This window comes from Mustela lutreola, chromosome 7 (assembly GCF_030435805.1).
Source record: "Mustela lutreola isolate mMusLut2 chromosome 7, mMusLut2.pri, whole genome shotgun sequence".
Lineage (NCBI taxonomy): Eukaryota > Metazoa > Chordata > Mammalia > Carnivora > Mustelidae > Mustela > Mustela lutreola.
Window position 1 is genome coordinate 35,626,578 of NC_081296.1, and position 21,620 is coordinate 35,648,197.

The following is a 21,620-nucleotide window of genomic DNA, read 5'->3' on the forward strand; positions in this document are numbered from 1 at the left end:
GAGGCAAGCCAAGGAAAAACATTAAATACCAAAATTCATTCAATATGAAGTTTCCAAGAATACTTATAACTGTGTTTACTAACCTGTGTATATATACACACATATCTATGAACATTTCTATATATAATCATCCATATCCATATTAAGCTAAACATGCACTCATACTAATTAATGTCTCCAAATCTAATCCATTAGCACATATATCATACTAGCTTCTTCTCCCTGTTTACTTATAACTCCATTACAATAGTAGAAACATGTACAGTAGTTTTGAAATTGTTACCCTGAACCCCATGAACCCCCTGTATGAGAGTACAGTGTTTACATATATATTCCTTTTCCCTTTTAGTCTTACAGATTGCACTGATTTCCAAAGTTACTTAGATCAGCACCTTATTCCTCTATCCCTTTCACTGACATTGTTTCATATATCTGCAATACATTTACATTCTTTTGTCACATTTTACACCCCATACTGGGATCCCTGATCATCTAAATGAAGTTTTAAAAATTTGTATACATTAAAAAAAAATTTGTATACATTAATATTCACTCTTTCTGCTATAAGTTTCCACAGGTTTTAACAAATACTTACTGTCCTATATTCACCATTACAGTATTGTACAAAATACATTCACTACCCTAAAAAAGCCCCTGTGCTTCACCTCATCAACCCTCTCCCCAGCTAATTGCTCCCCTTGGCTCTTGGCAACTACTAATCCTTTCACTAACCCTTATTTTTGCCTTTTCCAGAATGTCATATAATGGGACTTGTACAGAATGTAGCATTTTCAGACAGAATTCTTTAGCTCAACAGTATGCATTAAAGATTCATCTATGTCTTTACAGTTTGATAGCTCTTTTCATCACCAAATAATATTCCATTTATGGGTGTACTAAAGTTTATTCATTCACCTACTGAAGGATATCTTGGTTGTTTTTGGTTTGGGGGCAGATTATGAACAAAGTTACTATAAACATTTGTGTGCAGGTTTGGTAAATATGAGTTTTCAAATTAGTTGCGTAAATACTTAGGAGTGCATTTGCTGGTTCGTATGGTAAAACTACACTTAGTTTTGTAAGAAACATCAAACTGTTTTCCAAGGTAGTTATAGCATTTTGCATTCTCACCAGCAAAGAATGAAAAATAATGTTGCTCCACATCCTTGTCAGAATTTGTTTTTGTTTTAAATTTTACCCATTCTAACAGGTATGTAATGGTATCTTCTTATTATTTTAATTTGAAATTCCCTCATGATCTATGATGTTGAATATCTTTTATATACTTATTTGCCACCTATACATCTTCTTTGATGAAATGTCTCTTCAAAGCTTTTGTTCATTTTTTCAATTGAGTTGATTTCATTGAGATTTAAGAGTTCTCTACCTATTTTGGATACAAATCCTTTATCAGATGTGTTTTGCAAGTATTTTCTCCCCGTCTGTGGCTTGTCTTTTCAGTCTCTTAACAGTGTCTTGCATCACGCAGAAGTTTTCAATTTTAACTAAGCCCAACTTATCCATTTCTTTTCTTCCCTGGATCACATTACTAATGTATTTTGTTTTATTTATTTATTTTTACTTTTTATTTTTAAAGAGGGGGAGGGGCCAAGGGAGAAGAGGAGAGAGAATGGTAAGCGGGCTCCACACCCAGCATGAAGCCTCATGTGGGGCTCAATCTCACAGTCCTAAAATCATCACCTGAGCCAAAATCAACAGTTGGACACTTAACTGACTAAGCCACCTAGGCATTCTCTTACTAATGTATTTTAAAACTCATTGCCAAACCCACAAGTCATATCAATTTTCTCCTATGTCTTCTTCAATAAGTATTATAGTTTTTCATGTTAATATCTGGTATATGACTATTTTGTGTTACCTATTGCTTAAATCATAAGGTCTGTGCCTAGGTTCACTTATTACATATGTTCCAGCACTAGTTATTGAAAAGACTATCTATCCTTTGTCCATTGAATTGCTTTTGCTCTCTTGTCAAATATCGCTGACTAGATTTGTGTGGATTTATTTTGGACTCTCTATTCTATCCTGTTAATTCTTTTGAATTCTTTTTGAATTTGAATCCTGTCTATTCTTTTGCCAATAATACTGTCTTTTACTGTAGCCTTATACTGAGTCTTGAAATCAGGTAGTGTGAGTACTCCAACTTTGTTCATTTTCTTTGTTCATTTTCAATATTGTGTTGGCCTTCTTAGGACTTTTGTTTTCCATATAAACTTAAGAATTAGTAAGATGATACCTATAAAATAGTTTACTGGGATTTTGACTGGGACTGGGTTGAGTCTATAGATTAAAATGGAAAAATGGAAACAACGGATATCTTAACAATATTAAGTATTCTAATCCACAAACAGATTATCTCCCCATTTATATAGATCTTTGATTTTTTTAAATCAGTGTTTTATAGTTTTCCACTGTGTGTGTATGGATATATATATATATATATATATATATATACACTGTATATATTCTGTATATATTTTCTCAGATCTATACCTTAGCATTTCATTTTGGAGAGTGCTTTTTAAATGGGATTTCCTGAAACTAAAAAGTTTGAGAAAACTGTTCACACAAATCACCTAACTTACTTGGGACTTGGTACTTATTTGTACATGCATATAGTACTTCCTGCACTTATCACTACACAGGGTTATTATAATGATGAAATGACAATATATGGAAAAATTACATGCAAATTAGAAATCACTAAACAAGTATAAGGCGGGGGGAGATTTATAAAGATAGGAAAAAACCAAAATTTGTACTCAATTGTATATTTAATGTAGACCCCTAAATGACAAATGTGTAGCTATTTAATGTAGGGTCTTCTGGAAATTAATCTGATTGATAGGGTATAATTCAATGGAAAATGGGTAAAACTTAGAATAGTGCAATAGATGAGTGTTTTGTAAGAATTTTACAAAAAAGGGACTTAGAAATAATTTAATATCTTCATTTTATATATGTTGTAGGTTGTTCTCACTAGGATATATTAGTATATATGGCAAATTATAATGGCAGTTATCATGTACATTCTCGTTTAGCCATTTTCTCTTTTTGAGTATTTGAAGAAAAGTGATGGAAGAGTAACTAGTCAGAGTTTAAAGGAGTAAGTGATGTAATCAGTAAGACCTCAAATTCTAAACCCTCAATTGGACTTAACTACAGAAATTCTGAGGATACCTTTTATCCTTTGATCTTGTATCATTTTTACATTGTCCTTCAGAAACAATTTGGCTTTTGCACACACTATCTCCTGGGTAAAGCAACTAGAAGAAGGCTGGCAGCAGGCTCCAAATATTTTCTTATGCCATTCAGAATTGAAGTGCCTTTCTAGATCCAGAAAAAGAACAGTTATGGTCATTTAAAATCCCTGGAAATGGCTGTGTGATAGAATATGGCATTTACATTTGGAACTGCTTAATCATTCTTTTATAGACTAGCTGAAGGTTATTTTGTCTCTCTGGCATTTTCTTATGTCTAAGCTGCCTTCCTCTGTCATCCAGGGCTCAGTTTCAAGGTTGAAATACATTATGATAATCACAGTCAACCCAAAGGCATCCCTATTCCAAACTCTCCATAACTTCATGTTTTCCCCATCAATTTCACTTCAGTTAAAAGGACAGTTAAAAGAAGAATGTATGAATAAATCTGAGCTTACAAATTCTATTGCCACTATTACCTCACATACTCAGGCTTTTTATTAAATTTGCCATCTTCACATTATAGTAAACATTAAAAAGATGGCATGTACATAAACATCTTCATAAATTAAGTGATTCCACTTTAAAAAGCTGAACTTTCTGAAGTAAAGTTTCTCCATTTTTTACCTAAATTATCATCTATAATCCATCTTGGATACTTCTATTACTTCACATTTCTTTAATCACTTCTCTCCCAAAGCCAATGAAGAAAAACAATGCAGAGAAATACAAATTATTTTTTATTATTAAAGTATTACCAACCTCATGCATTCTTCAACTAGAGTTTTAGCTTTAGGACAAAACCATGGCTATAACCCAAGCCAATTCCCAGGTCTGAGGCTTATAAGTATCTGATAACAAGCACTTTACAGTTTATCTAGGTCTTGGCTTCTTTGCGAGCAAAACAAGGGAAGTGGACATGATGATCAGCAACTTTTCTTAAACAAACATCAACTGTTTGAACTTTTTAACTCCTACTGCTTACATTTTCACATAGAATGTAGGACCTTTTTGAAAACATTACTGGAATAAAAGATCTACAGAATAACAGTAGCTCACAGAGGAAATAACAGTATAAGCAAGTGATAGATATAAACATTAAGGTTAGTAAAATGTTATAATCCTAACAAAAGCCTTCTCTTAGATTCTGTAAAGACCAGCATAAATTTTTTTTTCTTGACTCCAATAACAATTTTTCTGTAAAACCTTTCCTGCTTCAGAAGTTCTTATGCTAACTACCTCTTCTAGGTTCTCACGGCATAGGATTTCCTTCCTATCAAAGAATTTCCGTCCGACTCTGAACTCCCTCCTTATTTGTCCACCTAAGCTGGATCATACAGACATCATTCAGATTGAATTTTAGCTTTTATGTGCATTTCCCTATCTAAACAGAAGGGGGACAATTTGGAAGGGGTCTGGCCAACAATCGCAAAATATTGGGAAAAAAACCTTGTTCTGCTTGAGTTCTCTTCAAAATTCTGTGTATACAAGGTTGGAATATTTATCAGTTTTTAAACTCTGGGTTTATAGACAAGGTCTTCATATTTGGTTACAGCTATCATAATACTTAATATTAGGAATATACTAGGAGTGCCTGGGTGGCTTAGTTGTTAAGCCTCTGCCTTCAGCTCAGGTCATGATCTCAGGGTCTTGGGATTGAGCCCCGCATCAGGCTCTCCGCTCAGTGGGGAACCTGCTTCCCCCTCTATCTCTGCCTGGTGCTCTGCCTACTTGTGATCTCTCTCTCTGTCAAATAAATAAATAAAATCTTAAAAAAAAGAATTTACTAGCTGCTTAATAAATGCTGAATATGGAAAAAATAAAAGGTTAAAGATTTAAGAATTAAGATAGCATTAACTTTTCAGGTATACTAGTAGGTATTCAGCAGAATTAATATAAAAATTATTATTTAAATGTAAGGTTTCTGATAAGCAGTTTGAAGTAATGGAGGAGTAAAAGTGTAACCTGATACAACTGTATGACAAACTCACTGAGTTTCTGTGTATCATTCTAAAACTAGAACCAATTGAGTTTACAGGGCTATATGAATAAAGATAATGTATGTAAAGCAACTATCACTCCATGCCCCACAGGAGGTGCTCAATAAATACATGGCAATATTATGTAACTCATTCCTCAATGTAACTTCAGCCTTAATAGTGATAATGCCTTTCCTTCTTTGCTTCATTTCAACATATCCCTCATTTGTTACTTAAGACCCTACTGATAACACCTCAGTTAAAAATTTCAAGTATGTAGGCTTTTTCCAACTATTAGCTTCACTACAAAATTCTATTAGGAAGACAGTCTTCCATACTCTAACTATAGAAAAAATCACTTTTGATATTACATTGTTTTCTGGAGTCCTAGAACAGTAATAATATTTATGACACTGAGCACTGAAGTTTACGAAGCAGTAAATAGCTTTTGAGGCTGATTAAGCACCTCTGTTTCACTTCACATACTCCCGAACCACAGGCATTACCCCTTAATTAAATGCTTGTTATGTTACACAGGGAACTTTTTTGTTTCCTACACCTTTCAACAAATATTAGAATGAGAAAGGAGGAAAAAAAGCTAAATTATTGGAGAAGATGCTATTAACACTAAACTTCTGTTCAAAGCTGGGTCAACAAGATGACATCATGTACAAGTTTTACTATTTAAAAAAAACAAAACAAAAAACACAATATCAAGAGGCACCTGGCTGGCTCAGTGGGTAGAGTATGAGACTCTTAATCTCAGGGTTGTAAGACTGAGCCCCATGTTGGGTGTAGAGATTACTTAAAAATAAAATCTTTTTTTTAAGGATTCTACTTATTTACTTGACAGAGAGACAACGCGAGAGGGAACAAAAACAGGGTGAATGGGAGGAGGAGAAGCAGGCTTCCTGCAGAGGAGAAGCAGGCTTCCTGCAAAGCAGGGAGAGCAAAGCAGGGCTCCATCCTAGGACACTGGATCATGACCTGAGCCAAAGGCAGCTGGTAAACCGACTGAGCCACCCAGGCATCCCCTAACAATAAAATCTTAAAAAAAAAATCAAAACGAACCTCCCCACACTAGAAAAAGCTGTCATTTGGAAAGATATCAATTACATTTGAAATGCTGGAGTTCAGGAGTACAGGTAAAACCACAAATATCAGGTAATAGACAATGCTTCTTTTCAATTTTATTTGGAAATAATTATAAAGTCATTTTATAATTTTCATATGATATTAATAGTTCAGCACTGGAGTGGCAAAAGAACAGAAAGGTACAAGTTTCTGTATCATTATCAAAGATGAATATGTCTTCTCTCATTTATGTGGGTTTTATCCCAGAGTAAGATAAAAGAAAAGTTAAAAGAAAACCTTAGAAATCCCTGACAAATTATCTCAGGGCTTTGCAGTTCATAGGAAGTTCAACTGTCATCATTACTTTTAACCCCTAGTTCAGGCAGCCAGTGGTAAATCCATACTTTTGCACAGACAGGAGGAAAGACAATGTAAGGCTGCATGTTATAATTCACAGTAGAATGTGTGTTTTTCAGCAAGGGAAAAAAACACCTTTATAGATCCAGAAAAACAGCAGTCTACATATCCTAGTGGGAAAATGCCAACTAGATACACTGCATTTATGAAATTGAGCAGCTGATCACAGATTGAAAATGATAATGATATGCAAATGTAATGGTATAATAAAGCAAAGAAAGTGGTCATTCATCAGATAAATCATCCCCTATACCAGTTTCTATCACCCAAATGTCCTCTGTCTCCACCTGCTATTTAATCCACCAAAAAAAGTCTGAATAAATAGCTTTTTCTGGTCTGTAAGATAAACACTAAATTGTATTTTACACGTTCTCTCAACTAATTTGTTCTTGCATATTTTGCAGTTGCTATTAAGCTTATCAATTTGTTTTATTTTCAATCATCTTTATCATTTACACTAATAGAAAGGGGAGAGAGTGGTAAATAATCAAAGACACTCAAAAAGCAAAATTTTATAAATTTACGTAAGATGTTAAAAGAACTTGAAGTCATGATACATCAGGAGCTGTTTTCCCTGGAGAAAAGCTACTTAGAACAGACATGATAGCTGTCTTCAAATATACACAGTCATTCCACAAACAGTGCCAAAAATTAAAACTGATAGATGAACATTGTAGAGAGAACAACTTGCATTCACTGTATAAAAGACAACTCTTGTATACAGGTGGTACGGAACACTCAGGAACCAAATGATCTTAAACAGAGAGGTGGCTGGACTAAAACTAAATGACCTCTAAAGCCTCTTCTCACTCTTGAGTCTCCTGAGTCTATGACTTTGTGGTGTACGTTTAAAGTCAGAATGACATCTAGACATTTGTCAGCAGTTCCTGAAATCATACAATGTTCTAACTGTGAGGTTTTGGGTGTGAGGGTCAGGGGAGTGAGGAACAGAATGCTGACCCTGACTCAGTGCTTTGAAAATCCCTTGTGCCCCTGGTGCGGTCAGAGTACCCATTTCAGAGCAGCTTATAGTACTCAAAACTTTCTGGAACAAAGCAAACGATTGTTAACTTTCTCTGTGGCTTTCTTACCAAAAATTGATAAACAAAACAAACAAAACTAAAAAATTGGAAGAGGAAAAAATCACTGGGCTGTAAAAAAATATTTTGAATGAAAGAATGTAGGGTGCTGACAAGACCTGTATTTAAGGAATTTATCATGAAATCCAGACAGGACAGGAATCTAATGGAATGAGTGAAATGAACAGTTTGTATACAAGGAATGAAGGTTTCCAGAGGGGTGGATGCAGAAAAGCTACTTTTAAAGACAGGAGCCATAATCATTTTTGAAAATTAAATGCAACTATATGCTCTCCACCTTCAACTCTACAAGTTTATGCAAAAGACAGAGCAAGTGAAACATACAACAAAGAAATCTGCTGTAGATCTGGGTGAGGATATCCTGAGCAAATGTTGAGAGTTGAAGGTATTTAAATAATAAATGTTTCAGATAGGAGAAACATGTGCAAAGGCCCTGAGCGAAGAGGAAGCAGAGCACATTTAAAGAACTAAAAGAAACTAAGAGAGACAAGAAAAGTGATACACGGGAACTACCGTATGACATACATTACAGGTCATGTTAGGATTTAATTTTTAGGCTAAGATCATCAGTAAACCTGAGAAGGATTTTTAAACACAGTGACATAATGATCAGATCTGGAGTTTGAAAAGATCACCAGATACTGGGTAAAGCATGTATTTTACAGGTTACCAAAGTAGAAGCAGAGAGACCATTTCAATAGTTTCTAACAATGATAGTCTAGAACAAAGGGTGGTACTGGAGATGGAAAGTACATGCATTCAAGAGGTATTTCAAATTGTGAAAGTGAATAAGGGAAACTTCATTTAAAAGTGAGTCTAGAGGCCAGAAGGGAAGCTCTCCAACCCTATTAATTGTCACCAATTATAACCCAACAGGAAGAAACATACCTTGTATTCTGAAGAGGAAGAAGTCTACTTTGCTACTTCAGCAAGGAGGAGGAATATTTTCTCCTGGCCCACCAACAAGCTCAGCCAGAAAGAAAACAAGATGGGATTGGGAGGAAGACAAACCATAAGTGACTCTTAATCTCACAAAACAAACTGAGGGTTGCTGGGGGGAGGGGGGTTGGGAGAAAGGGGGTGGGGTTATGGACATTGGGGAGGGTATGTGCTTTGGTGAGTGCTGTGAAGTGTGTAAACCTGGCGATTCACAGACCTGTACCCCTGGGGATAAAAATATATTATATGTTTATAAAAAATAAAATAAAATAAAAACAAAAAACAACAAAAAAGAAAACAACCACAACTCGGCCAACAAGAAATGGTTACCATCCTGAACTTTCACTTTCCTCAAACAGACTTTCCTTCAAAGCAATCCCTCCCAACTTCCTCCTTTTCTTTATAATGAAACATTCCTCTCCTTGGACCTCCGGACTTATCTAGGGTTTGTCATAGCTTGCGTGTCACAAATTGCAATTCTTCTGCTATTCCTGAATAAAGCCATTTGGCTGGTAAAATAACTCGCTGTTTTATTTTAAAGGTGAATAAAATATGACAGCCAGTTTATTTTTTTTTTAAGATTTTATTTATTTATTAGAAAGGGAGCGAGCAAGAGAGCATGTGAGCACAATCGGGGGTGGGGCAGAGGAAGCTAAAGAGGGGCAAGAAGACTCCCCACTGAGAAGGGAGTTTGACTCAGGGCTCGATCCCAAGACCCAGAGATCACAACCTGAGCCAAAGTCAGCTGCTTATCGGACTGAGCCACCTAGGCGCCCCAACAGCCAGTTTATGTGTTAACAGAGGTTGAATACAGAGATCTCTGAGAGGGACAATGTGAGAATTAGGGAAGGTCTTCTGAAAAACAGCTCTATCTTAAAGGTTTAAAAGGCATTGGGAGCAACAAGAATCTCTGGTTGAAGAAATGTGCTGAGATAAATAAGAACACAGAAAAGTAAAGATGGAATTAGTTAGGTGTTTGGAATGAAGTCAGGGGTGTCTTCCGCAGAGTGGTTTGTGTATGGGGACATTGCCTACAGGGCTTTTAAAAGAAAAAAATTTAAACTTTATACTCAAGATAATGCAAAGCCAGCACACAATTTTACTGAAGAGAGAAACAAGATTTCATCTGCCTTTTGAATGAGGCATGAAGGGCTGTAACGTTGTATACGAGAGAAGAGTCTAAGGGTCAGAACTAGTGGAGAAGCAAAGGAATTAAAGAAGATGGGACCAAAAAATTTATAAGGTAAGAAAACAGGCTACAAATGAAAACCAAATGGATGTGAAGAGTTAGAGAAAAGGAGGGGACTAGGACCATACTTAGGTTTCTATCCTGGAACCGGCTAAACTGCCAAACCATTTGTAGACACAGAGGATACAGTAAGATAAATTAAAGTGACAGGTATTGTGACCAACCAAATGACAAAATATGAAAATATTCTGTTTCTAATCATAGTTACCCATGTAATCATCTTATTCTGCATACAATTATCAAACCTGGGTCCAATGGGAACTGGATGATATCAAGAATTCCTCTCTCTTTTTGCTCTGTATTACGAAGCTTTACACCCGGTAGGTCCTCAACAAATATTTCCTGCTTCTTTTTCAAAGATTTTATTTATCTATTTGAGAGAGAGACAGAATGAGAGAGAGAGAGAGAGCATGAGATGGGGGAAGGACAGAGGGAGAAAACCTGCTGAGAAGGGAGCCTGATGCAGGTTTTGATCCTGGGACTCCAGAATCATGACCTAAGCAAAGGCAGTCCCTTCATCAACTAAGCCACCCAGGCACCCTCAACAAATATCTCTTAAGTAAATTAACAGTAACTGTGCCAACCAAGTTGATATCTAAATCGACTAAACTGACTATGTGCTCGGCTACAGCAATTACCAAAAAAACAAGTAACGATAGTTAACATACAGAAGTTTATTTTATTTTAGGTAAAAAATGTCCAGAGCCGGGCAGACCAGCTATGGTTTAACCATACAGGTCAGCAGTGACATAAAGGCATAAGGTCCCTTCTTTCTCCCTACTGTGCATTCCCTAGCATTTGCTTTCATATTCACACTGAATTGAAATGAATTGAATATATCAATTCCATTCTCCTGAGAGGATGAAGGGCCCCAAAATATATCCCTTCAGGATTTCACTTGGTTTTGGAAAGAAAGCCCTTCCCAGGAGATTTGTATTAAATATCCCTCTGCCTAGCAATGTGTCACAGGGTCAACCCTGGCTGAAAGAGGTCTAAGGAAGAAGGAAAGGAGGGAGAAAGTGATTAGAAATGGGTATTTAATGGGTTCATCTAAATTTGCCATGTTGGAATTCATATTTGGTTTATCAGAAATCTTAAGGGGAAAGGCAGGAAGTGGGTGAGGGAGAACCAGCACTAAGGAAAAAAAAAATAGTAAGAGAAAAATACAATAGCACAAAGATCTTGGTTCCTAATACTATTCTCTAATAAAAGGAAGCAAGGCTCCTTGGAAAATGGCTGATTGTAGGTCTGTGGCAGGAAACACACAGTGGGTCTAGAGCAACCCGTAGTGCCAGAAAATAAGGAAATACTTACAAAAAACACAAACACAAAACCTTGTTGATGGAGTATGTCCAAGGGGCAAAGAGGCAAGTGAAAGAACTCCTAATGGCTAAAGCTGGAATAACTTGAACAATAAAATATAGTATCAGGTTAAAACCCAAAGGATAAATCTCCATGAGGCCACACTCATGATTAAATACATAAATAAAATGAGGAAAAAAGACAAACCTCCTGTGCAGAAGATTTCCTAATAACGTATGTAAATATTCTGCCCTCAAGGAAGTAAAGCATAACTCTGACCCTTTAAGTATGGACTCTACACAGAGACTTACTCCTAAAGAGCAGTATATGAAACAGAGGTGGGTAAAGTAACTCCACAAGGCAGGAGAAACCTGGGAAACTCTAACTACTCCAGCCAGGTAATCAAAGTTAACATCAAAAGTGATAATTCATGTTGATAGTAGGTACCCTTGATATGATGCAATGAGATTGGCATTTTACCTCTGTCAGCTTTCTCCCCAAAACCGAAACTGCAGTATAATCATGAGATAAATATCATATAAAGCCCACAAGAGGGGTATTCTACAACACACCAGTAGATTTCAAAACTGTCAAAGACATAAAAAATAAAGAAAATATAAGAAAGTGTCACAGCTAAAAGGAACATAAAGAGAAATGAAAACTATATGCCATGTGGTATCCTGGATGAGATTGTGGAATGATATTAAGTAAAAGCTAAAGAAACTTGGATAAACAATGGGAAGTTAATAATTAGTTTATTAGTTATAACAAATGTACCAAATTATTGTAAGATATGAGAAGGGAAAATTCTGCATGTGGCAGGGAGAATGTATGGTAACTGTACCATCTTCTCAATTTTTCTGTAAAGCTAATACTTCTCTTAAAACTGTTAGAGCCCTTTGCACCATGTGAAGACAGAGTGAGAGAAGTAGGCAGTCTACAGTCTGGAAGAAAACCCAACATGGTGGCACACTGATCTTGGATATTCAGCCTCCAGAACTGAGAAAGAAGTTTTTGTTGTTTATAAGAATAATACAAGAAAAAATTGGCATATATGGGCAACTGGGAAAAGGTGGTGGAAGAACAGAGCAGGAAATATGGACAGTTATGTCAGATCTGGACTAGAGGAAGGTGTCAGCAAGAAATATGCCAAGGTGAAAAATGGTCAGTACAATGTAGTTTAAGAATGGCTAATATTCAGATTATGGTCAAGATGGCAGAGAAGTAGCAGGCTGAGACTAAATCAGGTAGCAGGAGATCAGCTAGATAACTTATCTAAAGATTGCAAACACCTACAAATCCAACAGGAGATTGAAGAGAAGAAGAACAGCAATTCTAGAAACAGAAAATCAACTTTCTGAAAGGTAGGACTGGCAGAGAAGTGAATCCAAATCCAGATAGACCTGGGGGAGGGGAGGGCTGGCTCCCGGGAAGCGGCGGAGCGACAGAGTGACGGAGCACAAAATCAGGACTTTTAGAAATCTGTTCCGCTGAGGGACATCCCTCCAGAGGCTAAACCGGGATGAAGCCCATGGCGGGTCAGCGTGGCCCCAGGTCCCGCAGGGTCACAGAAGGATCGGGGGTCTCTGAGTGTCGCAAGGCTTTCTGGTATTAGAACAGGGAAGCCGACTACAGAGACAGAGCCAAGGAGTGAGCTCTTAGCTCAGGGATACCTTGAACCGGTCGCAGGCTCGGTGAGCTCGGAGCATGGCCGGAGGCCAGGGAGACGGGAGTAATTGGGCGCTAATCTCTGTGGGCGCACTGAGGAGTGGGGCCCCGAGCTCTCGGATCCTCAGAGCCGGAGACTGGGAGGCCGCCATTTTCATTCCCGTCCTCAGGAACTTTAGGGAAAGCATTCAAGGAACAAAAGCTCCTGAAAGCAAACCCAAGCTGATTACTCAGCCCGGCCCTGGTAAGAGCAGTACAATTCCGCCTAGGGCAAAGACACTTGAGAATCACTACAAAAGGCCCCTCCCCCAGAAGATCAACAAGAAATCCAGCCAGGACCAAGTTTACCTACCAAGGAGTGAAGGTTCAATACCAAGGAGAGCAGCGGAATTCCAAGAGGATAAGAAAGCAAAGCACAGAACTCATGGCTTTCTCCCCAGGATTTTTAGTCTTGCAGTTAATTTAATTTTTTTTCTATTTTTTTTCTTCTGCTCCTAAATTTTTTTTTTAATTTTACTCTTTTCTTTTTTAACATTTTTAACTAGTTTATCTAATATATATATTTTTTCTTTTTTATATTTTTTCTTTATTCGTTATCTTTTTTAAATTTTTTCTTTTTTTTCTGAACCTCTTTTTATCCCCTATCTTCCCCCCACTATTGGGAATCTCTTCTGATTTGGTTAAAGCATACCTTCCTGGGGTCTATGCCACCTTTTTAGTATTTTTACTTGCTCCTTCATATACTCTTATCTGGACAAAATGACAAGGTGGAAAAATTCACCACAAAAAAAAGAACAAGAGGCAGTACCGAAGGCTAGGGACCTAATCAATATAGACATTGATAATATGTCATATCTAGAGTTCAGAATGACGATTCTCAAGGTTCTAGCCGGGCTCGAAAAAGGCATGGAAGATATTAGAGAAACCCTCTCGGGAGATATAAAAGCCCTTTCTGGAGAAATAAAAGAACGAAAATCTAACCAAGTTGAAATCAAAAAAGCTATTCATGAGGTGCAATCAAAAATGGAGGCTCTCACTGCTAGGATAAATGAGGCAGAAGAAAGAATTAGTGATATAGAAGACCAAATGACAGAGAATAAAGAAGTTTAACAAAAGAGGGACAAACAGCTACTGGACCATGAGGGGAGAATTCGAGAGATAACTGACACCATAAGACTAAACAACATTAGAATAATTGGGATTCCAGAAGAAGAAGAAAGAGAGAGGGGAGCAGAAGGTATATTGGAGAGAACTATTGGAGAGGATTTCCCTAATATGGCAAAGGGAACAAGCATCAAAATCCAGGAGGTGCAGAGAACCCCCTCAAAATCAACAAGAATAGGTACACACCCCGTCACCTGTCACCTAATACTAAAATTTACAAGTCTTAGTGACAAAGAGAAAATCCTGAAAGCAGCCCAGGAAAAGAAGTCTGTAACATACAATGGTAAAAATATTAGATTGGCAGCAGACTTACCCACAGAGACCTGGCAGGCCAGAAAGAGCTGGCATGATATTTTCAGCATAAATAAGAAAAACATGCAGCCAAGAATACTATACCCAGCTAGACTATCATTGAAAATAGAAGGAGAGATTAAAAGCTTCCAGGAAAAACAAAAACTGAAAGAATTTGCAAACACCAAACTAGCTCTACAGGAAATATTGAAAGGAGTCCTCTAAGCAAAGAGACAGCCTAAAGGTAGTAGATCAGAAAGGAACAGAGACAATATACAGTAACAGTCACCTTACAGGCAATACAATGGCACTAAATTCATATCTCTCAATAGTTACCCTGAATGTTAATGGGCTAAATGTCCCAATCAAAAGACACAGGGTATCAGAATGGATAAAACAACAAAACCCATCTATACGTGGCCTACAAGAAACTCATTTTAGACCCAAAGACACCTTCAGATTTAAAGTGAGCGGGTGGAAAACAATTTACCATGCTAACAAACATCAGAAGAAAGCAGAGGTGGCAAACCTTATATCAGATCAATTAGATTTTAAGCCAAAGACTATAATAAGAGATGAAGAAGGACACTATATCATACTTAAAGGGTCTGTCCAACAAGAATATCTAACAATTTTAAATATCTATGCCCCTCACATGGGAGCAGCCAACTATATAAACCAATTAATAACAAAATCAAAGAAACACATCGACAATAATAATAGTAGGAGACTTTAACACTCCCCTCACTGAAATGGACAGGTAATCCAAGCAAAAGATCAACAAGGAAATAAAGGCCTTAAACGACACACTGGACCTGATGGACATCACAGATATATTCAGAACATTTCATCCCAAAGCAACAGAATACACATTCTTCTCTAGTACACATGGAACATTCTCCAAAATAGATCACATCCTGGGTCCTAAATCAGGTCTCAACCAGTATCAAAAGATTGGGATCATTCCCTGCATATTTTCAGACCACAGTGCTCTGAAGCTAGGACACAATCACAAGAGGAAATTTGGAAAGAACCCAAATACATGGAGACTAAACAGAATCCTTTTAAAGAATGAATGGGTCAACCAGGAAATTAAATAAGAATTGAAAAAAATCATGGAAACAAATGATAATGATAACACAACTGTTCAAAATCTGTGGGACACAGCAAAGGCAGTCCTGAGAGGAAAAAAGATAGCGGTACAAGCCTTTCTCAAGAAACAAGAAAGGTCTCAAGTACACAACCTAACCCTACACCTAAAGGAGCTGGAGAAAGAATAAGAAAGAAACCCTTCTCCCAGCAGGAGAAGAGAAATCATAAAGATCAGAGCAGAAATCAATGAAATAGAAACCAAAAAAACAATAGATCAAATCAATGAAACCAGGAGCTGGTTCTTTGAAAGAATTAATAAGATTGATAAACCAATGGCCAGACTTATCAAAAGAAAAGAGAAAGGACCCAAATAAATAAAATCATGAATGAAAGAGGAGAGATCACAACTAACACCAAAGAAATACAAAAAATTATAAGAATATATTATGAGCAACTCTATGCAAACAAATTTGACAATCTGATGCATTTCTAGAGACATATAAGCCACCACAACTGAACCAGGAAGAAATAGAAAACCTGAACAGACCCATAACCAGTAAGGAAATTGAAACTGTCATCAAACATCTCCAAACAAACAAAAGCCCAGGGCCAGACGGCTTCCCTTGGTAAATTCTACCAAACATTTAAAGAAGAACTAATTCCTATTCTCCTGAAACTGTTCCAAAAAAATAGGAATCGAAGGAAAACTTCCAAACTCATTTTATGAGGCCAGCATCACCTTGATCCCCAAATCAGACAAGGATCCCATCAAAAAAGAGAAATACCGACCAATATCCTTGATGAACACAGATGCAAAAATTCTTACCAAAACACTAGCCAATAGGATTCAACAGTACATTAAAAGGATTATTCACCATGACCAAGTGGGATTTATTCCAGGGCTGCAAGGTTGGTTCAACATCCAGAAATCAGTGAATGTGATACAACACATCAATAAAAGAAAGAACAAGAACCATATGATACTCTCAATAGATGCTGAAAAAGCATTTGACAAAGTACAGCATCCCTTTCTGATCAAAACTCTTCAAAGTGTAGGGATAGAAGGCACATACCTCAATATTATCAAAGCCATCTATGAAAAACCCACCGCAAATATCATTCTCAATGGAGAAAAACTGAAAGCTTTTCTGCTAAGGTCAGGAACACGGCAGGGATGTCCATTATCACCACTGCTATTCAACATATTACTAGAAGTGCTAGCCTCAGCATTCAGACGATAAAAGGAAATTAAAGGCATCCAAATTGGCAAGGAAGTCAAACTATCACTCTTCGCAGATGATATGATACTATATATGGAAAACCCAAAAGACTCCACTCCAAAACTGCTAGAACTTGTACAGGTATTCAGTAAAGTGTCAGGATATAAAATCAATGCACAGAAATCAGTTGCATTTCTCTACACCAACAACAAGACAGAAGAAAGAGAAATTAAGGAGTCAATCCCATTTATAATTGCACCTAAAACCATAAGATATCTAAGAATAAAACTGACCAAAGAAGCCAAGAATCTATACTCAGAAAACTATAAAGTACTCATGAAAGAAATTGAGGAAGACACAAAGAAATGGAAAAATGTTCCACGCTCCTGGATTGGAAGAATAAATATTGTGAAAATGTCTATGCTACCTAAAGCAATCTACACATTTAATGCAATTCCTATCAAAATACCATCCATTTTTTTCAAAGAATTGGAACAAATAATCCTAAAATCTATATGGAACCAGAAAAGACCTTGAATAGCCAAAGGAATATTGAAAAAGAAAGCCAAAGTTGGTGGCATCACAATTCCGGACTTCAAGCTCTATTACAAAGCTGTCATCATCAAGACAGCATGGTACTGGCACAAAAAGAGACACATAGATCAATGGAACAGAATAGAGAGCCCAGACATAGACCCTCAACTCTATGGTCAACTAATCTTCGACAAAGCAGGAAAGAATGTCCAATGGAAAAAAGACAGCCTCTTCAATAAATGGTGTTGGGAAAATTGGACAGCCACATGCAAAATTGGACCATTTCCGTACACCACACATGAAAATAGACTCCAAATGGATGAAGGACCTCAATGTGAGAAAGGAATCCATCAAAATCCTTGAGGAGAACACAGGCAGCAACCTCTTCCACCTCAGCTGCAGCAACATCTTCCTAGGAACATCGCCAAAGGCAAGAGAAGCAAGGGCAAAAATGATCTATTGGGATTTCATCAAGATCAAAAGCTTTTGCACAGCAAAGGAAACAGTTAACAAAACCAAAAGACAACTGACAGAATGGGAGAAGATATTTGCAAATGACATATCAGATAAAGGGCTTGTGTCCAAAATCTATAAAGAACTTAGCAAACTCAACACCCAAAGAACAAATAATCCAATCAAGAAATGGGCAGAGGATATGAACAAACATTTCTTCAAAGAAGACATCCAGATGGCCAACAGACACATGAAAAAGTGCTCCACATCATTCGGCATCAGGGAAATGCAAATCAAAACCACAATGAGATATCACCTCACACCAGTCAGAATGGCTAAAATTAACAAGTCAGCAAATGACAGATGCTGGCGAGGATGCAGAAAAAGGGTACCCTCCTACACTGTTGGTGGGAATGCAAGCTGGTGCAACCACTCTGGAAAACAGCATGGAGGTTCCTCAAAATGTTGAAAATAAAACTACCTCATGACCCAGCAATTGCACTAGTGGGTATTTACCCTAAAGATACAAACGTAGTGATCCGAAGGGGCACGTGCATCCAAATGTTTATAGCAGCAACGTCCACAACAGCCAAACTATGGGAAGAACCTAGATGTCCATCAACAGATGAATGGATCAAGAAGATGTAGTATATATACACAATGGAATACTATGCAGCCATCAAAGGAAATGAAATCTTGCCATTTGTGACAACATGGATGGAACTAGAGGGTATCATGCTTGCGAAATAAGTCTATCAGAGAAAGACAACTATCATATGATCTCCCTAATATGAGGAAGTGGAGATGCAACATGGGTGGTTAAGGGGGTAGGAGAAGAATAAATGAAACAAGATGGGATTGGGAGGAAGACAAACCATAAGTGACTCTTAATCTCACAAAACAAACTGAGGGTGCTAGGGGGAGGGGGGTTGGGAGAGGGGGGTAGGGTTATGGACATTGGGGAGGGTATGTGCTATGGTGAGTGCTGTGAAGTGTAAAAACCCAGCGATTCACAGACCTGTACCCGGGGATAAAAATATATGTTTATAAAAAATTAAAAACTAAAAAAAAACCTGTTAGAAATACAGTAGCTACCTATAATGCCACCACAGTACTGATACACTGAGAGATCTTTTATCAGTTTTGCTTTCCTCTATGAGCATCTGTATTCATACATCAAACACATTTGTTTTTTCTTTTTTTTTAATGTACCAATTGTTGTTTAAAGCTTTTAATCCCAGTTAGTTAACATACAGTGTTATATTAGTTCCAGGTATATAATATGGTCATTCAACACTTCTGGTTTTTCTTTTTGTTTTAGCTATATGATAAATACATGTTCACTGTACGCAAATCAGAATACAGAATATTCTGTACAGAATACAGAATTTTTTTTTAAATGCCACCACAAAAAAAAAGAAAAAAGAAAAAAGATGGTCGCCATTTCACTATATGGCCTTCCAGCCACATACTGAAATATCTAGATGAATATATATTCATTGATACACTACTCTATCACCCGTCGTTTCCTAATTCACACATAACCGCAGAGTTCAGCTCGGAAGTCACTTTGTCTGGGAGCTCCTCCTTGGTTCCCAGACTAGGCCTAGTGCCCAAACAGGCACTTGCATACCTCTTGATACTCCTTCTCCTAGTCAATATCACATTTGTAGTCAAATAATCAATTAAGAAATTAATCATTATTAATAGCTATCTTTCTTCTAAAATGTAAGCTTCGTGTATTATTCATCACAGTTTCCCCAGCATGGTGCCTTGAACACAGCAGGCATTCAATGAGAAATAACTTAGTAAATGAATGAATAGTACATGTACACACCGAAATAACCACATAGCTAATAAGGTTACCCGTACAGACAGGAAAAAATATTCAAGAAACCTTAGTACAAGAGATGTAAAATGATGTGCACAGCAAATCCCTGGTTTTATTTTAGTACTAATAACAAAAACTTCTTCCATGAACAGAAAAACAAAACATACAACAAACGGTTCATAATAATAACTTCAGGTGAGGGATTTCTGCAGGCTTTCACTTTCTAGTGTATATATTTTTATTATGGTTTAATTTTTAATGAGTACATATTTTTATAAGTAGAAAAACAAGGATCAAATCTATATGCATTATAGGAAAGTTGGAAAATAAAAACAAGTTTAAAAAAAAAAAAACCTGGGGCACCTGGGTGGCTCAGTGGGTTAAGCCACTGCCTTCGGCTCAGGTCATGATCCCAGGGTCCTGGGATCGAGCCCCGCATCAGGCTCTCTGCTCAGCGGGGAGCCTGCTTCCTCCTCTCTCTCTGCCTGCCTCTCTGCCTGCTTGTCATCTCTCTCTCTCTGTCAAATAAATAAATAAATAATCTTAAAAAAAAAAAAAAAAACCCAATTGTCAGTCTCATTACACCAGACACAACCACATGTTAACAACTTACCTTGCAAATTAATTTTGGCTTGACGCGGTATAGAAAAATTTTTATTTTGTCTTTTATGTCTCATTTCATCCACATAATCATCCTTTCAGGTGGACAGCCCTTGGTCACAAAAGAACTAACACAAAGGGGTTGAATGAGTAGTATGAGACCCCAGAGCTGGTTAGAAACAGACAGAAGAAAGGGCTCTCCTAATACTATTGACTCCTTATTAACCCTAACAATTCAAGCAACAAATAGTCAAAGATGAGATTTCTTATATACTGGGTAACAGGTGAATTCAAATTTAAGAGCTCTGTAAATGTAAATTAACCACTTTAATAATATTTTAAATGTTGTTCAGATAGTTACACAAATATTTATGGTGGCCCCTAGAAAGGATATCAGTAATTATTTTAAAAAACAGAATAACTATTGATACATGTAATCAACTTGGATAGATTACAAAGGAATTATCCTTAGTGAAAAGAACTCTAGCCTTCAAGGCTACACTATATTATTCCATTTATATAAAGTTCTCAAAAAAACAAAATTTCAGAGATGGATAGCAGCTTAGTGGTTACCAAGAATTAGCAACAGGGGAGAGGATTGGGAGTGACTATAAAATGGTGGTACAGAGGAGCTCTTTGCAGGTATGGAATAGTTTCGCATCTTGAGTATGGTGACAGCCAAATCTATATAAATGATAAAATTACAAAGAACTACACACACAAACACATGCACGTGCGTGTGCACACACACACACACACACACACACAAAAGCAAGTAAAACTGCTGAGACCTAATTAAGGTTGGTGGATTGTACCAATACCAAGTTCCTGGTTTTGCTATTATGGTACAGTTCCGTAAGATGTTACCATTGGGGAAAACTGGGAGAAAGGTACACAGCAACACTGTGTACTATTTTGGCAATTTCCTGTGAGTATTTAACTATTTTGAAATTAAAAGTTTTTTAAATGGGCAAAAAGACAGTTGGTAAATGATAAATGATATCAACAAACGAACAAACAAACAAACAAAAAACCTCATAATCTACCCTTGTCAGAAACACTTGATACTAGGTTTTCATGAACTTTCAATACATAGTAGTAACTGAAGAGGACACTACAGGGGGAAATTTCTAACAGCTGTCCTACAACTGAATGGGATCTCAGGCAGGCAGTCGGCTCCCCACTGGAGGTATCTGAAAAAGATGGGATGCTTTTCTGACAAGGGATATGATGAGGATGACTCTCATATTAACTTACATATGGGACTAAATACTCATTCTAAGGCCCCTTTATGGATTTGGCAAACACATGGCATAGGTAACACAAATCTTACTCTATCCTTTCCCAATTTATGATCATGTCAGACACTATTAGATTGCAACACTCCTTCACAAATGTCTCTAATAAGCCTCCTAATTGTCAACAGGTTCTCTAGGCAGCTACTACCAATCAGTCTCAGGTGGTACTTCCCAACAATGCAGTTGAT

The 21,620-nt window shown here is 37.0% G+C and overlaps 1 protein-coding gene across 6 annotated transcripts in view; it reads right to left on the minus strand.

The window, feature by feature from the left end:
* The window catches only part of PEAK1 (pseudopodium enriched atypical kinase 1), a 319,580-nt gene that overhangs the window by 200,987 nt on the left and 96,973 nt on the right, over nucleotides 1-21,620 (minus strand). Inside the window, exon 1 of one of the 6 annotated variants that reach the window (XM_059180300.1) lies at nucleotides 3,202-3,351. The exons of the other annotated variants lie outside the window; for them this stretch is intronic. The gene's annotated coding sequence lies outside the window, so the exon portion shown is untranslated. Of the gene's footprint in view, nucleotides 1-3,201; nucleotides 3,352-21,620 lie in introns of those variants that run through there. 6 annotated transcript variants of the gene reach the window in all.